This window comes from Dreissena polymorpha, chromosome 11 (assembly GCF_020536995.1).
Source record: "Dreissena polymorpha isolate Duluth1 chromosome 11, UMN_Dpol_1.0, whole genome shotgun sequence".
Taxonomy (NCBI): domain Eukaryota; kingdom Metazoa; phylum Mollusca; class Bivalvia; order Myida; family Dreissenidae; genus Dreissena; species Dreissena polymorpha.
The window spans coordinates 52383917-52402243 of NC_068365.1; the positions used below are offsets into that span (position 1 = coordinate 52383917).

The following is an 18327-nucleotide window of genomic DNA, read 5'->3' on the forward strand; positions in this document are numbered from 1 at the left end:
TGTCCCAGATTAGCCTGTGCAGTCTGCACAGGCTTATCAGGGACAACACTTTCCACTTTTATTGTTTTTCCGTTTGAAAGAAGACTTTTCTTGACGAAAACTGAGTTTAGGCGGAAAGTGTCGTCTCTGATGAGCAAGTGCGGACTGTACAGGCTAATCTGTGACGACACTTTATGAACATGTATTAAACCCCCTTTTCTCAGAGCACGGCTCATATACTTTTTCAATTATATGCAGTTGTAAGCTTACCAGAAGTTGTGTTTAATAATGTCTATTTATCGGGAAATACATTTACCATGATTTTTTGGTGTTTTCAAGTTTAACAAATTGAGACTTAAGAAAGAGCAAGTTAGCTTTTCTTCGGTAGGGGGTGCGGAAAATAAAAGCTAGTTCCATGTATGTGGACGTTTTTCATTAATTGTCAAGATACCCGGTACACGTTTTAATGACATAGATTGCAGATCTTTCATAAGTAATATCTTTGTAAGAGTAAAGTACAACAAAAAAGTAATACACATTACACAACCATATTTAATATTCTAAGTAAATGCAAATTAAAGTATACTTTTTCTCTGCAACGAAGTGATGTTTGTGAGATAGTTTAGTTGCTAGAGCGATAAGATTAACACTCATTCCATTTCCCCCAGGTATTTGATGCTCTATCAAATACTAGTAATTAATAAATTTGTTGTAATAATTTATTTAAGTGTCTTGTGCAATAGTTGCATTTGCTATTTTTGTATGAATGTCGTGTATTTTCGTCCAAAGTCATTTATCGATTAGGAATATTTTTCAATTTTTCTCATATGACATTTTTCTGATTTTCATATCTTTAAATTAGATAATATATTATAAATATTTATATAAATAGACACTGTCTGACAGCAGTATAGCAAAATGTATTTTCTAGTAAAACCCTATCCATTTTTTTCCATGATTTTATGGTATGATACTTAAAATGAAAATACATAACATTTAACTCATCGACGTTTCTGTTTTACTTTCAAACGACGAAGAAAATGTTTTAGTCATTTACATAATGATTAAACAATCTTGTTATTTTCAAAAGTGAGCACCCTTAACTCGTAATGAACAACTGATAAGTGACTCAATACTTGAATATTGAAATCTTGGTTAAAACATTTTATAAGACATTAATAAAACAATCGTTACACGCGTATACAAATATAGAATCCACAAACGTTCCAACACAAAAATGGAAGAGGTGTATATATTATATTTTTTAAAAGATTAAAGATTGAAGATATTAAAGATGTTAAAAGGTCATATTTCGTGACCAAATTTCCATTCGCTGTCAGAAAACAGATTAACCTATAATCATGACAAATATCTTGGTAACTTATATTTTATAAATTTGGACGAGAACACTACACTGCTGACATATCAACAAACTTAAGTGTAAAATTTAACTAGCTTAATCGGTATTATTACTTTTGAAAGTTATCCGCTACAGTTTAAAAATACCAAAATGTATTGTGCCAATAAACTAATAGAGCCAAAGGTCAATAGCGTGTATCACATAATTGGCTTATTATGATCGGTATATGTATTAATATATTTACCACGTCCGGAAGTAAATCAAGGAAGATAATTGACGCGTACAGTAACGGAATCCGGATAGTGCCATCTATAATCTCGCCCTTCTTTCGTCATGGGCGACACACGACACACGAAGCGATACACGATATATTGCGCGGTACTCAAAGCGTGTGTTGCTTCGTGTGTCGCGCAAAATATCGTGTGTCGCTTTGAGTATCGCGCAAAATACTGTGTGTCGCTTCGTGTGTCGCAAACAATATCGTGTATCGCTTTGTGTGTCGTGTGTCGCCCTTGATGAAAGAAGGTTGAGGTTATAGATGGCACTATCCGGATTCCGTATACAGTAGCATCAAAAGTCGGTTCTAATAAACTTCACTTTCCAGTTCGGCATACTGTCGACCTAAATGGCAATTTTATGAAAACGACACAAGTAAAATTGATGCTCAGATTTGAATTGATTTATAGCTTTATAGACTTAAAATTTATTAAAATTATATGATGTATTGAAAGTAAATGTTTGATGTCATAAAACGAGAAATAAAGGGGAAAAGATATATTATATACAACAGCAAGTATTATAATAACTGTATATTTATTTTTAACCAATGCGACGTCATGTCAGTATTTACCGCGAATGGGCGGAAGTTGACGTCGTCATGTTAACGAAGCAACGTCAAAAAGTCTATTGTTGACAAACTATTCAAACGCTTTCAAAGCTCTCTTAGAAAAATGATAAATTTGCAGGAAATTGAGGAAGGCTATTGCCAGAATGTGGCAGACTCCATGTATGTAATACTTGATATCTATTCGTGCATAACCATTGCATTATTTTCTAGGTTTATTCAGTATAATCGTTATTTTCATTAAACGTTGTCGGGTGGGGTAATACAATAATAAATAAAAAATATGTTATCCCACAAAATATTCGATGTATTGCCTTATACATATAATGAATCACTTGTTAAATTTTCTCATTTCTTTTTACTTAATACAACAAAATACATATTAGACACGCGTGTATATATTTGACGGGGTTTTCTACACATAAATGCCCAAACAATTCTTCTGTCGCTCTAAGACTTATTAGACTCTTTAATGTGCATCGGTGATCAACCTCCATAGCACCGGTCAGTTGAATAATTTCATGGCGTCCGTAAATACAGCGCTTACTTACAGTTGAAGAAAGTTCAGAGCGTCCGTAAACATTGCGCTTTTTCTCACAAGCAATTGAACCGGATCGTGTTAGGGTCCCATCTTTTATGACTTATAAACTGAACATACACGTAAACGCGTCTTTATTAAAAATGAACAATTAAATTGGTTTAACAAACGAACACATTAAGGGCGGGTTAATCAATATATTTTTTCTCCATATCTTATCCCAGTCAAATACACTCATCAAATTGCAAATCAACGCATATACCTGTACTCCCCCCCCTCTCCATCTCTCTCTCTCTCCTTCTCCTCTCTCTCTCTCTCTCTCTCTCTCTCTCTCTCTCTCTCTCTCTCTCCTCTCTCTCTCTCTCTCTCTCTCTCTCTCTCTCTCTCTCTCTCTCTCTCTACTCTCTCTCCTCTCTCTCTCTCGCGTCTCTCATCTCTCTCTCTCTCTCTCTCTCTCTCTCCCGGTTGGCTGACCACATCAAGTCACGCTCAGGGTCAGACGAGAGAGAAGGTAGGTCAAATTCAGTTGGAAAGAACATCAACATCATTCGCTAGGATGCATTGTGCTTTCCTATAAAATAAAATAATGGAACACGAATTAATATTTATGTTTACATACTGAATGCTATTATGATGTTAAAATGCTATTGAAACAACTCAAACATGTGACGTGATTGGCCACTGAACTGATAGTCTTATTAATTTTGTACGGAAATGAAGCTCGTTTGAAAGAGAGAGAGAGAGAGAGAGAGAGAGAGAGAGAGAGAGAGAGAGAGAGAGAGAGAGAGAGAGAGAGAGAGAGAGAGAGAGAGAGAGAGAAACGTTAAATATGCAACAACAACACTTTATCTTTTAAGGAAAAAAATTTAGACCCTATTCCAAACTGGATTATTGTTTTAATTCAATAATAGGATCCGAGCTACTACCAGAAATCTAAAGTATGCCCAATGGTTCCCAGTATTATAATTTGCTCATTGATTTATGTTGTAGAAATCGTGTCCGATGATGATCTCTCTGATGACGAAGGTTGTGATTTTACCGACAAACGCCGCCGGCGAAGGCGACGCTACAACCGCCTGAAAAAGGAACGTACGGACTTCACACAGTCCGCCAATAAGAGATCGTTAAGTCCTGAGTCCGGTACTTCCATGGAGGACACCAGCTCAAATGAGAGCGAGTCAGGCGACTTGTCTAGCTCTGACTCGGACAGTGACGATTCGTTATTAGAGTCATCTAACGACTCGGATCCTGGAAGCTGCAGCTGTAGCGACTCGGACTCTGGAAGTTGCAGCAGGAACGGTTAAACCATAACAGCAATTTTAAATATATCATACAACTTAAGAACTTGAAAAGGATGATAATTACTTCTTTAGAAAGTAGTTTATTATCAGCTTTAAATTGTTGTTGTTGTTTCATTTGGCATCTACTTGCTAGAATTTGGTTACTAGAATTTCTCCCGTGATGTTTCTCGAGTTCATTATTTCTACATGGAGATTATTTAAACATTATAGTGTTTTGATGTACGTGTTTTTTAAATAGAAACTTTAATAGCCTTTGAGGTTATGGCAGAAGCGATGAATGGAAACTTCCTATTTACCATGTAATGCCTATTTATAGTAATATGTTGGGTGATCGAAGTAATACTGTAAAAGCATTTATATTCGTCGGCGTTAAATTTCGTGGTTTTTCGAAAAATAACTGTTTTCATGGACACGTAAATTTGTGGATTTCTGACTTTGGAAAAAAGGAAAATTTGCGTCGGTCATTTCCCAATGTGTTTTTTGTAACTCGTGGATCGGTCACTCTACGCAATCAAAGAACATTAATGTCACACGAGTAATGCTGATTTAAAAGTATACGTCTTAAGAACGACATCAATTAAAATTTATAACTTGCAGCTGTATGCTCGATTGCTTAAGAAATACATCAATGTATTTGAAGTTATATGTAACTGTACCAATGCAGTCTAAAAAGAGCTAAATCTAGATCATCTGGTGTGCGTATAGACAGTAGACTAAATCCTCAGTCAAAAGCAATGCATACTGTCGCGATGTATCGCACACTTGACCAGTTAAAATGTCTTACACATTAAATCGTAAAAAAGGCATCATATCTACAGTACATTTGACAATCTCAGGAATTACGTTTTGAATCAATGAACTTAAAGGCATAAATGTAATTGATTTTCGTTTCATGACCACTTGTTTATTAATAGACCGGTTAAAATACATACATACACTTGAGATGTTTTTGGCACTCGTTCAATGAAATCCAAACGATTTTTAAGCATTTCATGTTTGAGCGATCTTTAATCTTTTCGGTAAACGTATTTCGAAAATTTCCTTTCATATATGGCAATTAAACAACTATTTATGAAACATTTATTTTATCCAAACGAGCGTACATGAATAGCGCCGCGTCATGCGTCAATGACTCCCATACCATATGCGGCCAGCATAGCTGCATACCAGCGTGTGTAATCGCGAATTTAAAAGCTACGCTGTCCACCAAGAATTCTGCCTTTATTTCATTTCAAATTAAATACCTCGTCATGAACACAGCACAATCTTTGTTAAACATTAGATGGTGTTGAAAGTGGATATTAATGGTTTCTTTTCAACGCGTATTTATTCATCTAACGACCGAATGGGAAGGACATAAAGTTATCATTGAAATTGTTAAACATGATCCATGTATTCGTCTTTCAGATGGGAGATGAAGTAGTAATAAAGGCTACTCCTGCATTGCAATCATCACCAACAAAGCCCTCCTTTCACTTCAAAAAGAAAAACAATGTCATATCGACATCATCAATTTTATGTGTAATACTGAGACCATAATTACGTCTTACCAATCTATTACTATGACACTGACTATGCTTATGGGTTATTGAGATTTTGTTTGGAAAGTCTCTGAAATTGGGTAACTTTGCCATCATCAAAAACACATTACCGAGTATAAACCGTGATATTTGATACACTTGTACTATTTGGACATTTTACCGAATCGACAAATAAATAATAATAAAATGTATCTATCTACCATGCATTTCGTTTTTAAACTTATATCATGATTCGAGATCACTCATATATTGATGCGTATGTGAAAGTAGTAACATTCAAAGTAATTTAATCTGCAGTTTATTTGTTTTTGCATTATAATTAATATAAGCTCAATCTAATAATATGTGATAAACACCGATTATGTTGTGTTACTAACATAATTCTATGACGTCATTAAAGAATAATAGTAGAGCTACCAGCATGCCACGTAAACTAGTAGCGAATCCGGATGATCGTATATGAATATTGAATACAGTGTGTAGTGTTAGCAGAAAATCGATACATATAATATCAAAAGCTGGTATTGCGTGTCTGGGGCTTTATCTGGAAGTTTACTAAAGGTAAGATTACACTAATTCCAATTCCCATAGGGTTCTTTGATAAAACAGCCACTTTCAAAGCATTTGTCTTGCATTGCCTATACATCATTTTTACGAGTATGGTATCATTTTAAAGATGGATCTGTCCTCTTTCAATAATTGCAATAAAAACGGTACCATCTCACAAGTTCTAAGAAAGAAAAATTTGCCCAAATGCAAGCACCCTCGGAAGCCGGAATTTCAGCAGTCCGATTTCGACAAAAGAATAGTACTGCAATAGACGCATCCGAAACGTTCATCTTTCAATGTTGCCCACCAAACCATGCACCAAGATGTTGCAGGCACACACAGAATACAAGAAATAACCATAAACGCATATGTGCTATCGCCCAATGGCTTTTGAACGAGAAGAGAAAAGGAACTCTTTAGAAATAGGCACTACTTTCGAATTGACCACGAAGGGATACAGAATGATTTTGTGGAACATTACCTAAAGGGTATATTTTTCCTTACCATCCCTTAGTGGCATTTTAGCGAATGTATTTTTTATTATCCCAAAGCCCATATTTCCTCCGAGACCTTATATACCTTACCCTTTGTTAAGCGCACAAAATCAGCCTCGAAGTGACATCGTTAGCTCTGTTTGGTAGCAGGTCCAATGCATGTACATGTCAGTTATAGTATGCAGCAGCAAATTCATTTATTGTACAATTTGACATATAATCTACTGCGTTATGCCATTTTTTATTAATAAATAATATGGTTATGTACACTCAGTAAAGATTTATTTTGTAAAAGGTTTTCTTAATAATGGTTTTGAACTGGTAACACTGTCGTTCGGTAATCAGTCAAAAAAGAACAACATTTTATTTCTTGAAATAAAATGCTTTATTTATAATTGGAGACGTAAAATGGTAACCCCTACAATTCATGATCTGCGAAGTAGCTGCAAACTAGCCTCCGCAGTTATAAAAAAAATCAAATGGTTATAAAAAAAATCGTAGGAATCGGAGTCTCTATGTAATACCAATTTACCTTCATATCTATTAGTGTGTTTTATAAGATATTAATAAAGCTTTGGCATGCATTTTTATAACATGACTGCTTGTTCTGTATTTTCTTTGTATTACAGCAATGGTTGCGTGTAAATGTACGATGCATATTGACAAATAAAGTATATTAACAAAACAATATTGCTGCAGTTGTTTATCGGTTTAACTGCTTTACTAAAACATACATACCGAGGTCCCATCCGCAAACGTGTATACTAAGACGGTACGGATATATCGCGTTGAATTACTGTTTTGAAAAAGCTCAACCTCTAAGTAAATATGCTCGATAGAATAGTTTTCATATTTGCATATTGAGTAGGCGTTTTATGGGACTGCATTAATTTAACAAATACGTTGGCCAACTGGTCGTTATCGTATATGTGAACAATGATATATTATCTAAGGTTCATTAATGCTAATTTGAATTGCATTGCCTTAATTTGTGTAACAAAATACTGTGGATGCATTTTTGATTGCTAATAAACTGCATCTAATCCTTTTTCCATAATGTATGTATATATGGACCAATGTATATACTTGTACAATGTCATTATTTGGAAATAAAATATGTTTAAAGTAATGTAAAATGTTTAATTATATGGCGGGGCATTCTAAATTTAGTCATGATTTATGTAGTTAACGTTTTTTTTTCTCACCATTAAAGCAAACTGTGCTCGTTTACGATCTTACACATGACACTTGATTTTAGTGCAACCAATATCTGTTGTTTGATGTTCGCGTATTGTATGAGTGCGCAATGCATATTTTAAATATACTCATACGTATGCGTGAAGCTTAATGTTCCGAATGTCCTCTTGATTAAAGACAACAGGCACTATTTTGAAAGTTATTTAAACCAGATTTCCTTATTTCTGACAAAAAGATGTACCGTATGCAACATTCGTGTATTGCCTATTTTAGTTATTTTATATGATGACTGCTGCCTGAACAATTGGGTTGTGGATACAATAAGAACTTCGTTTAAAATACTACTTGATAAAAAAGAGTAATTCTACCCAAACCTTAATGGCAGCTAATTTATTTTACAAACTCTTTGTATCGTTTAATAACGTTTCATACTTTAACGCACACACAAATATATACCGTCGTTCGGCCATTATATTTGTTAACATGTGTGGTGTGAATTTCAGTTGCTTGTATCTATCATTTGAAGGCGTAGCGATACACCAGCGGTCCATTATAGGATCAGCCGCATTTCAAATTATGACGAAATCGTGTCCTTGGCATGCTAACAGATGTATGGCATATCAAGGTATTGTGATAACACTGTGTTATGCTTTGCGATACCTATACTCATTATAATACTGTATTAGTCTGAAATCAAATGTGGACGAAAGAACTATGGTGGGAACAACGAGGGATGAAACACCCGAGGACCCGACAATTGAGGTCAAAGACAATATGCGGCATCATGTGACAAACGTTTCCAATTATAAGCTCCGATTCAAAAAACATTTAGTTTAACCAGTTAATGAAAAAATGCTTTGCTTTTAAAGTTTTTAATACAAAAAAATCAGTAAATATTTTTGGCGCTCTATATTTTTGATACCGTTTTATGTAATTATACAAAATATTCGATCCCCACGGTTTGAGCATTCTTTCAATCTAGCGCAAAGACACCAAGCAATGGTTCTCCCCAGGAAACGGACTCGAATGCGTTTCTATAAGCCATAGGTTTTCGATGCAATCGAGCTTAAATAGGTTTAAAATCAAGTATGATGTTGATATTAAAACATGCTGCATGTCGCCAGTATGTACTCTAGATACACGGACGCCTTCGACGGGATGACGGCAGAACAGTGCCTGCCTGTTGTGTGACGGTGATCCGTGCCAAGTTTCCTAGTCTTACTGGGAACTATACAGGGTTCGTTCCTGGATGAGGAGTAGGATGGTGACGATGATATCAGGAGTGTTTGCTCTATTAAAATTCTATGTTAGTAGCGTTTTTCAGTTCCTATGTTATCAATTTTAACTATGTTTTTAACGTGTTGTTGTTGAAGAACTTTCTACACATTTAAGTGGATAAATGGTTGTAATTTGAATCTTCAATGATGCTCGATTGGTCATTGTCAGCTCAGGTACTGCTTAAAAGTACCCCATGTACTGTTCAGTATACTACAGAGTACCTGGGGTACGGAAATATACTTACATGTGCATCATATTATGGCCAGGTGCTTATTTTCCGTAACCAGGGTACATTGTAGTATACTTAAGCATACACAGGGTACTTTAAAGTAGTGCCTGCGCAAACAACAACCAATAAGGACAACCACGATTGGTCATTGTAAGCTCAGGTTCTACTTTAAAGTACCCCCGGTACTTTTCAGTATACTTAAAAATACATGGGGTAAGACAAATATACTTACCAGTAGCTCGGAGTATACAATGAAATTTTTTAAAGGACCGTAACTCTGTGAAAAATCAACCAACCATAACCGGCTGATAATATGCACATCTCCTGTTCGTAGTGAAGCTTCCCATAAAGTTTTATTGAATTTCCGTAATAAGTTGCTGAGAAATAGCTCGGACAAGAATTGCACTATATGTACAATGAAAAATTTCAAAGGGCCATAACTCTATGAAAAATCATCCGACCAGAACCGGCTGAAAATACGCACATTTCCTCTTGGTAGTGAAGCTTCCCGTAAATTTTCATTGAATTCCAGTCATTAGTTGCTGAGAAATAACCCGGACAAGAATTGCACTATATGTACAGTTAATGGAAAATTTCCAAGGGCCATAACTCTATGAAAATTCATTTGACCAGAACTGGCTAATAATATGCACATCTCCTCTAGGTAGTTGAGCATAAAAATATGATGTGCAGCTGGTACTCAATATTGACTACGACAGCTGATACCCAAGAGTAAAAAATTCCTGTTCATAGTCCTGCCTCGTTACTAACTATCTGGAAAACGCCCAGTATTAAATCAAGCCTCTAATGAAAAAAAGTTTACTTAATTGAAGATTACTTATATACTTGAATTAAAAAAATAAATTTCTCAAGAAAACTTGTTCCCTATATTGACAGCATAGCATCAGTAACAAGGGCTGTTTGTAAAACATGCATGCCCCCCATATGGGCTGTCAGTTGTGGTGGCAGCCATTGTGTGAATACGTTTTTTTGTCACTGTGAACAACGGTGGTGGTGGTGTTGGTGTTGGTGGTGGTGGACATTTTACTGTGTCGAGTCACCGTGACCTTGACCTTTGACCTAGTGACCTGATAATCAATAGGGGTCATCTGCCGGTCATGACCAATGTGCCTATGAAGTTTCGTTATCCCAGGCCTTAGCGGTCTTGAGTTATCATCTGGAAACCATTTTACTACTTCAGGTCACTGTGACCTTGGTCTTTGACCTAATGACCTGAAAATCAATAGGGGTGATCTGCCGGTCATGACCAATGCCCCTATGAAGTTTCGTGATCCCAGGCCTTAGCGTTCTTGAGTTATCATCCGGAAACCATTTTCCTATTTCCAGTCACTTTGACCTTGACCTTTGACCTTGATCTTTGACCTAGTGACCTCAAATTCAATATGGGTCATCTGCCGGTCATGACCGATGTCCCTATGAAGTTTCATTATCCCAGGCGTAAGGGTTCTTGAATTATCATCCGGAAACCATTTTCCTATTTCCAGTCAACCATTTTACTGCTTCAGGTCACTGTGACCTTGACCTTTGACCAAGTGACCTGAAATCAATAGGGGTCATCTGCCGGTCATGACCAATGTCCCTATGAAGTTTCATGATTCAAGGCATAAGCGTTCTTGAGTTATCATCCGGAAACCATTTTCCTATTTCCAGTCACCTTGCCTTGACCTGTGACCTTTGACCTAGTGACCTCAAAGTCAATAGGGGTCATCGGCCAGTCATGATTAATGTACCTATGAAGTTTTGTGATCCTAGGCCTAAGCGTTCTTGAGTTATCATCCGGAAACCATCTGGTGGACGGACCGACATACCGACACACCGACATGTGCAAAGCAATATACCCCCTCTTCTTCGAATGGGGGCATAAAAATAATTTTGCAATTTTAGATGCTTATTTTTGTGTGTTGTTTATCAGTCAATAAATGATAATATTTTATGGAGTATGCAATATAAATATAGTACTATAATTTTACTGTTGTATGGGCAGGTTCAGGACTCTTGTTAGTGTTGTTGATGAGTATTTTATCAATGGTAATTCACTTTTTTCCTAAATGTCACATATTTTGTTCAAGTCTTCATACTGACACAGCATCATTTCAATTTCTTAATTTAATCGGCAAATGTTTTGCTCGCATGCTTTCCCTTGAGTCTTAATCTTTTGGTTTCCCGCAGCTCAGCAGTTGTTGGAGGTGAACGTAGGGCGATTGTAGAGGCAATGTTTTTTGGATCATTGGGATCAACGAGGAACTTCGATCTAAAAGGATTTCGCGATTCGAAAAATTCCCATTTTGATAGGGTACTTTTTCTCCAAATAGACAGAAAAAGGCTAGATTCCCATTTATTATTAATCAATGACATCTTGCTGGCATGTGATGTAGTAAGGGAAGGTCTTCGGCAGTCTTGGTTCCATCACAGTCTTTTGGAGAACATTAACAGCTGTGATGGCGGGCTTCAGCCATTGTTTGTCTTCAAGATCCCTGTCGCACTCAACGATCGGCTCGTGATCGCTGCCCAAGAGCCTAAAAATCAGTCAAAAATCATTAAATTCAAAATGCAACGTACTTCGACTGCATTAATTAACATCAACAAAGCTAACAGACTTGTGAGAAGTTAGATCTTAACATAGCTATATACTATAGAAAATTTGATTAAGAGAAAAACGGGTACGAAATAATTTAGTGCGAATCAATTCGAGAAACCAACAAACGTGATTGTACTAATAGTTGCTTATAAAGCATTTAAGCAAATGAAACCTAACAAATTACAAAGCAAGAAAATACATCAAACTTACACCGTGGGGGCTATAAAGACTGATAATCTGGTATTTTGAGTGATTTGCGCGGACCGATGAAGCACAATTACTAAGGTTACATACCACTAATTTGGTTAAAACCCACTACATAAGAGAGTCCGAGGTGCTCTGGACAACATTATGTCAACAAAATATGACTTACTCCCTTTTTTCGGCGCTGAAATCAGGACAGGTGTATTCCCCGGATATCACTTGTTTGGACTTTGCTCTCGATGAGAATTTAGACTCAACACCGGGCGAAAGAAGTTATTATTTAAACAGCGACCTATGTTGTTATAATAGGTTACGCATGCGCAATTAATTTCCTTCTATATTACATATTAAATAGTTGAAGTTCGATATCAATTTTTACCATGATCAAGTGCATACCCACTATATCATCATACATAATTGGAAAGATAAATGCATAATCTTTTGAAAAAATGCATGTCATTTTGTGTGTGCTAACACAAAATATTTTTCTTAGAATAGGCAAACCGGTTTTGACAGCTGTGCAGACAACCATTTTGGGCTCAAATAGTATGACCTACTTTCAAAGCCGGGAACCATCAACACAAAAAGTAGAGCACAAAAAAAGGCTTTTTTCTTATTGCTTACAAATATACCTTCAAATTGATACCAAAACTAACCATTTGCAACGTATTTTACAAATCCTAGGCAGCATGCAATCAACAATGTGTGCTAAGTATCAAACTGACTGCATGTAACCATAAAAACAGGAGTTCCGGTTGTGGGTTATGTGACCTAATACAAGTTGTGAAAATTGGTTCCCCGCTTCAATTTTTGATAATGACAACATTGTAATGAAGACGATTATTTTATTTTGAGAATGCTTAGTATAATTTTATTTTGCAAACTACGTATTAGTTATTTCCATTAGCTTGCTGTTCATTATTACTGATGAATTCAAAAATCTTATTATGAACATTTAATATTACGGGAGCCAGACAACTCGCCCCATAGCCAACTCGCACCAGGACATGTCGCCCCCAAAAAATAGTCAAGTCGCCCCAAATATATTGGACAACTCGCCCCAACCAAAAGACAACTCGCCCCAATTTTGTTTCTAATATAATGTTTTATAAATATTTTGTTCATGAAATATTTGGTTAAGTTTGATGTATTATATTCGTGATTATTGTAAAAGAAATGTAGTTGTATGATGTCGACCGCGCGTTGGGTATTTTACTGTTTAGAAACATCTTAATACCATTAAACTGATAACAGAATTAAAGAAATATCGTTTTGTTTGTTAAGACAGACAGACAGACAATTTTATTGTCAAATACAATCAGTACATAGCCATATAAACATAATACATATTTCAATTAAATAGCTTGTCAAGGAAATGTGATTGATAGAATTTAGTTTGCTTACGGAGAATGGTCTTAACAAATTCGATGCGAGTTTAATATTTGAAATCTAACTCTTACTGAAATTAGATATTATTTAATTAGTTAATTATTATTACTACTGATAAATAACATTTAAGCTTTCCTATAAAAAGATCATTTAACGTTTAATGATTCCTACTTAAAGATACTGTTAAGTGTACACGCTTGAATTAATGTTACTTGTTTAATAGCATTGAAAAATTCTGCCAAGTCCGGAAGGAAACTATAAGAAGCGTAAAATTGATGAATTTATATTCAACTCTTCCGACGAAATTCTCTGTATTTCCTAACAAATCTTTTTCTGTATTAAAATTTCCAAATAAAGTATTAATTTTAGGTTTGGCACAAATCTTTGTATATTGATAGATCTTCGATTACCCCAGGTAGTGTATATAATCAATTGTTATCAATAAGTGTAATTGATAACATCAATATGTGTCATAAATAGGGCGTACCCGAGATACTAACATAAGCCAATGTTGTCTGCAATAATAACGATTGTCACACTTTACATTTAATTGGGAATTACAGACTTGTTAATCAATAAGTGTTTACTATCAATAACTGTAATAGATAACATCAAACAGTAGGTGTCATAAATATGGTGTACCCGAGATGTAAACATACAAGTCGGGAATGCGAGTTTAACACCCATTTTGGTCTTTTAAAATATACTTTTGACTGCCAAACTTAACCAACACGCCAAGAAAGCCAATTTGCCATTCATCAAGGCTCATTACAAACTGTGTGTTTGTAATGTTTTAAAATTATTAAAGATGTTGGAAATGTTTGAAAATATTTGGAATTGTCTTTTCACTTTCTTCATAAATCTGTGATGTTTATTTCATTTAATATGCTATAATTAATGCTTTGCATGTTTTCAATTAAAAACAAAGCTAGTATCTTGAGTATGTAATTGTTATAAATTATGAATATAATTATGAATATAGCACATTTCTAGTTTTTAGTTTTTCCCATGTATTATTCGTTTTGTGTATTCAGCATTCCTTATAAAGTCAAAAATGTTATATAATACATTTTTTCACAAAGAGTATTATATATATATGAATATAAATATATATATATATATATATATATATATATATATATATATATATATATATATATATATATATATGACAAAATATTTTGTTGCATGATGTAATATTTGGGGCGAGTTGTCCGAAAAAATAGGGGCGAGTTGTCCAGATTTTTGGGGCGACTTGTCTTGGGACGAGTTGGCTTTGGGGCGAGTTTTCCGGTATCCATTATTACATGTTCATTTAAATTTATTAAATGTAATAAGCCAGTTTCAATATATTTTGTTAACATGTTTTTTTACATTTAAATTAGCAGTGCATATATACAAAGAAAATGTTCAAACAAGCACAAAGTCACAAATACAGCAATGATGTTAACGGAAATTCAATTCTTCAATTATAAATAGCAACATGGAACATGAATTGCATGAAATACAATGCCATAAAGCATAATGCGAGAACTGGCAGATAAACTCTACCATGATAATTATTGTGGTTAGTCTACATTAGCGACACGTTAATTCACATGGACCGAAGTAGGCCGGGTTCAACGAAGCAATAACACGAACGAACACATAATTAAAAAAAAACGCTGTCACAAGATTTATAATCGAATCCCGGGTAAATACAGTTTCATGCTTTTTTACATAATTTCACGAAATTTTTGATCGCATCCCGGCTGTATAAAGTTTAAAGCATTTGAAGTGTGCGATTTGCAACACTGCGGTTTGCAAGATAGAATTTATATGTGAAATATGAAATGAGTAAAACAGACATAAAATTATTCTTTGGAACGAAAGCACTTGCATTAAGTATCAAATTATCTGAAGTTTGCATTTAAATAAATGTATTTAATGTTCCTGTTGGTTAAGCATTAAATATTGTTGGGGACTTGAAATGATAACTTCATTCGTTTCAAATTACCGAATTAATATTCGTAACATCACTAAAATTATGTTTCAATTAGGCTTTACTTAATTTTATTCTTACATAGTTGATAAGTCTACTTATCAACTATGAGAGAGTTGTTTCCCTTTGAGGGAGGACGTGTTATTTTTGGACAGAGCAAAAAAATGAATAAAACATAGTAAAGTGAATATTTTCACTGGATTAAAGTGGTATTTGTGAAAAATGGAAGTTTTCTTGTAACGAGGTAATACGACTTTCATTTAAAATTGAAAAACAACTTCAATGTAAAAACTTTTTATGGTGCACATTGTCACGCTATGCTTCAAAAGAGGATGTCGCCATGTTGAATGTGTACATCTTGACATATGTGTAAACTGACAATAATACACACGCCTGCACAACAAGATCAAAATATGTATACTTCTCAAAAGAAAATAGTAAATGGCGGATAAGCGAAAGCACATTAGTACAAGCGGGAGTGAGTTAGAGTCAAGTATAAGTGAAGTAGTGGTAGAAAAACAAAAGAAGAAAAAAGGTAAAATAGTCGCATCAAAAGGAAAAACGATCCCTGAAACACAGGGTGAAAGTATGGAGAGCCAAATTCAAGATTTGAAAGTCGAACTGAAATTGATGAGCGATAAGTTGACATCGTTTATAGATAAAAACGACTCATTTACAAAGGAATTGGTAACTAAAATAACAACGCAGGTTAAAGCAGAAATAGTTAAGCCATTTGAAAAGAGAATTGAAATTCTAGAAGCAAAGTTGTTCGAAAAAGAGCTCGACAGTGACAAATTAAATAGGAAAATTGAAAGCCTTGAAAATGATCTGAAGAAAGCAAAGGAAAGTGAACAACATGACAAAACATGCATAATTAGGGTCATGGAAAAACAATCAGGTAAACTCAACGAGCTTGAGCAGTATGGAAGACGGAATAATATCCGGATAGCAGGGTTAGCCGAAGCGAGCAATAATAACAATAACAATAACAATAAAATGACAAGTGAAACGGCAGAAGACACTAGCAAGGCAATAATAAAATTTCTAAATGAGAAGATCGAGGGGCTTAATCTTTGCATAAACGATATTGACATAGCACATCGACTAGGCAAGAGAGATACCAATAGTAAACCAAGAGCAGCAATTGTGAAATTCGTGTCCAGGTACAAGAGAGATCAAGTGATGAATAATAGAAGGTGCCTGAAAGGTTCTGGCATCTTTCTAAATGACGACCTAACAAAGCTGAACCAAGCTGTTTTGATGTCAATAAAACGTAAACTGAACCAAGAACGAAATGAAACAGCTTGGTCCTGGGAAGGGAAATTGTACGTGAAAACAGCAAGTGGTACAATTACCCAAGTACAATTTGACGAGTACAGCAAATGGACAGGGCCAGAATGGAACACCATACTCAAACAGTTTAACAATTCATAATATGTGTGCACTCTCTTTCATCGAACAGTATACGCATAAGCGTTTTTCACGAGGAAACGATGCTTAAAAACCATGCACTGGTGATTTTTGTTAAAGGGATATGTTGAATCATAATTTGGTCACATTTATAAGACATCAAGCTCTCCTAAAAATAGAAAATAATAGTTAACGAATTATTTGTATATTGACAACAGTAGTTTTTTTGTGTTTTTCAGCTTATAAAAACAAAGTTCGTTTATCAATGCATAAAAGCGTTCGTTAACTGTATTATAAATACATAATTACAGTTTAATTATATGCGTTTGTGTGAATTTTAAATACGATTTTGGATAGCTATGTACAATCTAATGAATTATTTGTATACTGCAAAAGGCTAGTTTTTTTCAATCTATATAAAAAAATAAGTTTTTTTATTAATGCAAAAAATTATAAAGCGGCTAAAAGGTATTATTTGTAAAATATGTAATAAGATGTTCAAGTAGACCGGTTTTATATGAATGCACCGATAACAATTAGAATGATAAACTATATGCATGCATTTTTGTAATATATAGCAAGTGGTCCGAATGCTAATCTAATAATTTTTTTCGCTTTTTCGCTCCATTAGATTAGCTGATAATCGGATAGTTATGCAACAGGACATGTGTTTAATTTGTCAATTAGGATAGCAATCGATACAAACTTTTGATATGCTTATTGTGTCCAAAATAAGGCTAATCTAATTTGTTTTCGCCTTTTTAGCTTCATTAGATTAACCGATTATTGGATAATATTGTGACAAGTAAACGTCCTAAAAATCAATTATAGATACATAATTGTAGTGATGCTATATACATTTGGTATCCTTGATTAACATTTTTTCAAGGTAACCACTAACATGTAGAAAAACGTTATCATCTTGGATGTAGTTGCATGAAGACACAATCATATTGTTCAGCGATGCATAATGTATTGATACAGACAGTCCAGGCGTGGATAAATTTTATCAAATTGTCAAACATCAAAATTGCAAAAGAATGCATTCTAGATCACCCTCGGAGTTATAGTGTGTCTTTTTTTTAGTGGTGATAATGATTTTGACCATAATGTTGTTGTTTTTCTTGGTGTTATTGTACTGTATACGAATATGTATGTATTTAGTTTTTGAAAGACAAACAAATTTACTCTCACAAGTGCAAACGCACGCACGCACACACACACGCACGCACGCACGCACGCACGCACGCACACACACACACACACACACACACACACGCACTAAGACAAACACACACACACACACACGCACACGCACGCACGCACGCACGCACGCACGCACGCACACACACACCCTTGTTTGTATAGGTACCATTCCGGGGACCATGACTTTAACGTGGTTTTTGAGGACATCATTATAACGCTGTCCTTTCT

The 18327-nt window shown here is 34.9% G+C and overlaps 1 long non-coding RNA gene across 2 annotated transcripts; it reads left to right on the forward strand.

Moving 5' to 3' along the window:
- The first annotated feature begins 2198 nt into the window (after positions 1-2198).
- LOC127850873 (uncharacterized) lies at positions 2199-7540 on the forward strand. 2 transcript variants are annotated; one of them, XR_008035547.1, is made up of 3 exons: positions 2199-2345; positions 3712-4020; positions 5430-7540. It is a non-coding gene; the product is annotated as an uncharacterized LOC127850873 (long non-coding RNA). The 2 variants fall into 2 exon arrangements; XR_008035546.1 differs by lacking the exon at positions 5430-7540 and having other exon boundaries at positions 3712-4119.
- Positions 7541-18327: the final 10787 nt, after the last annotated feature.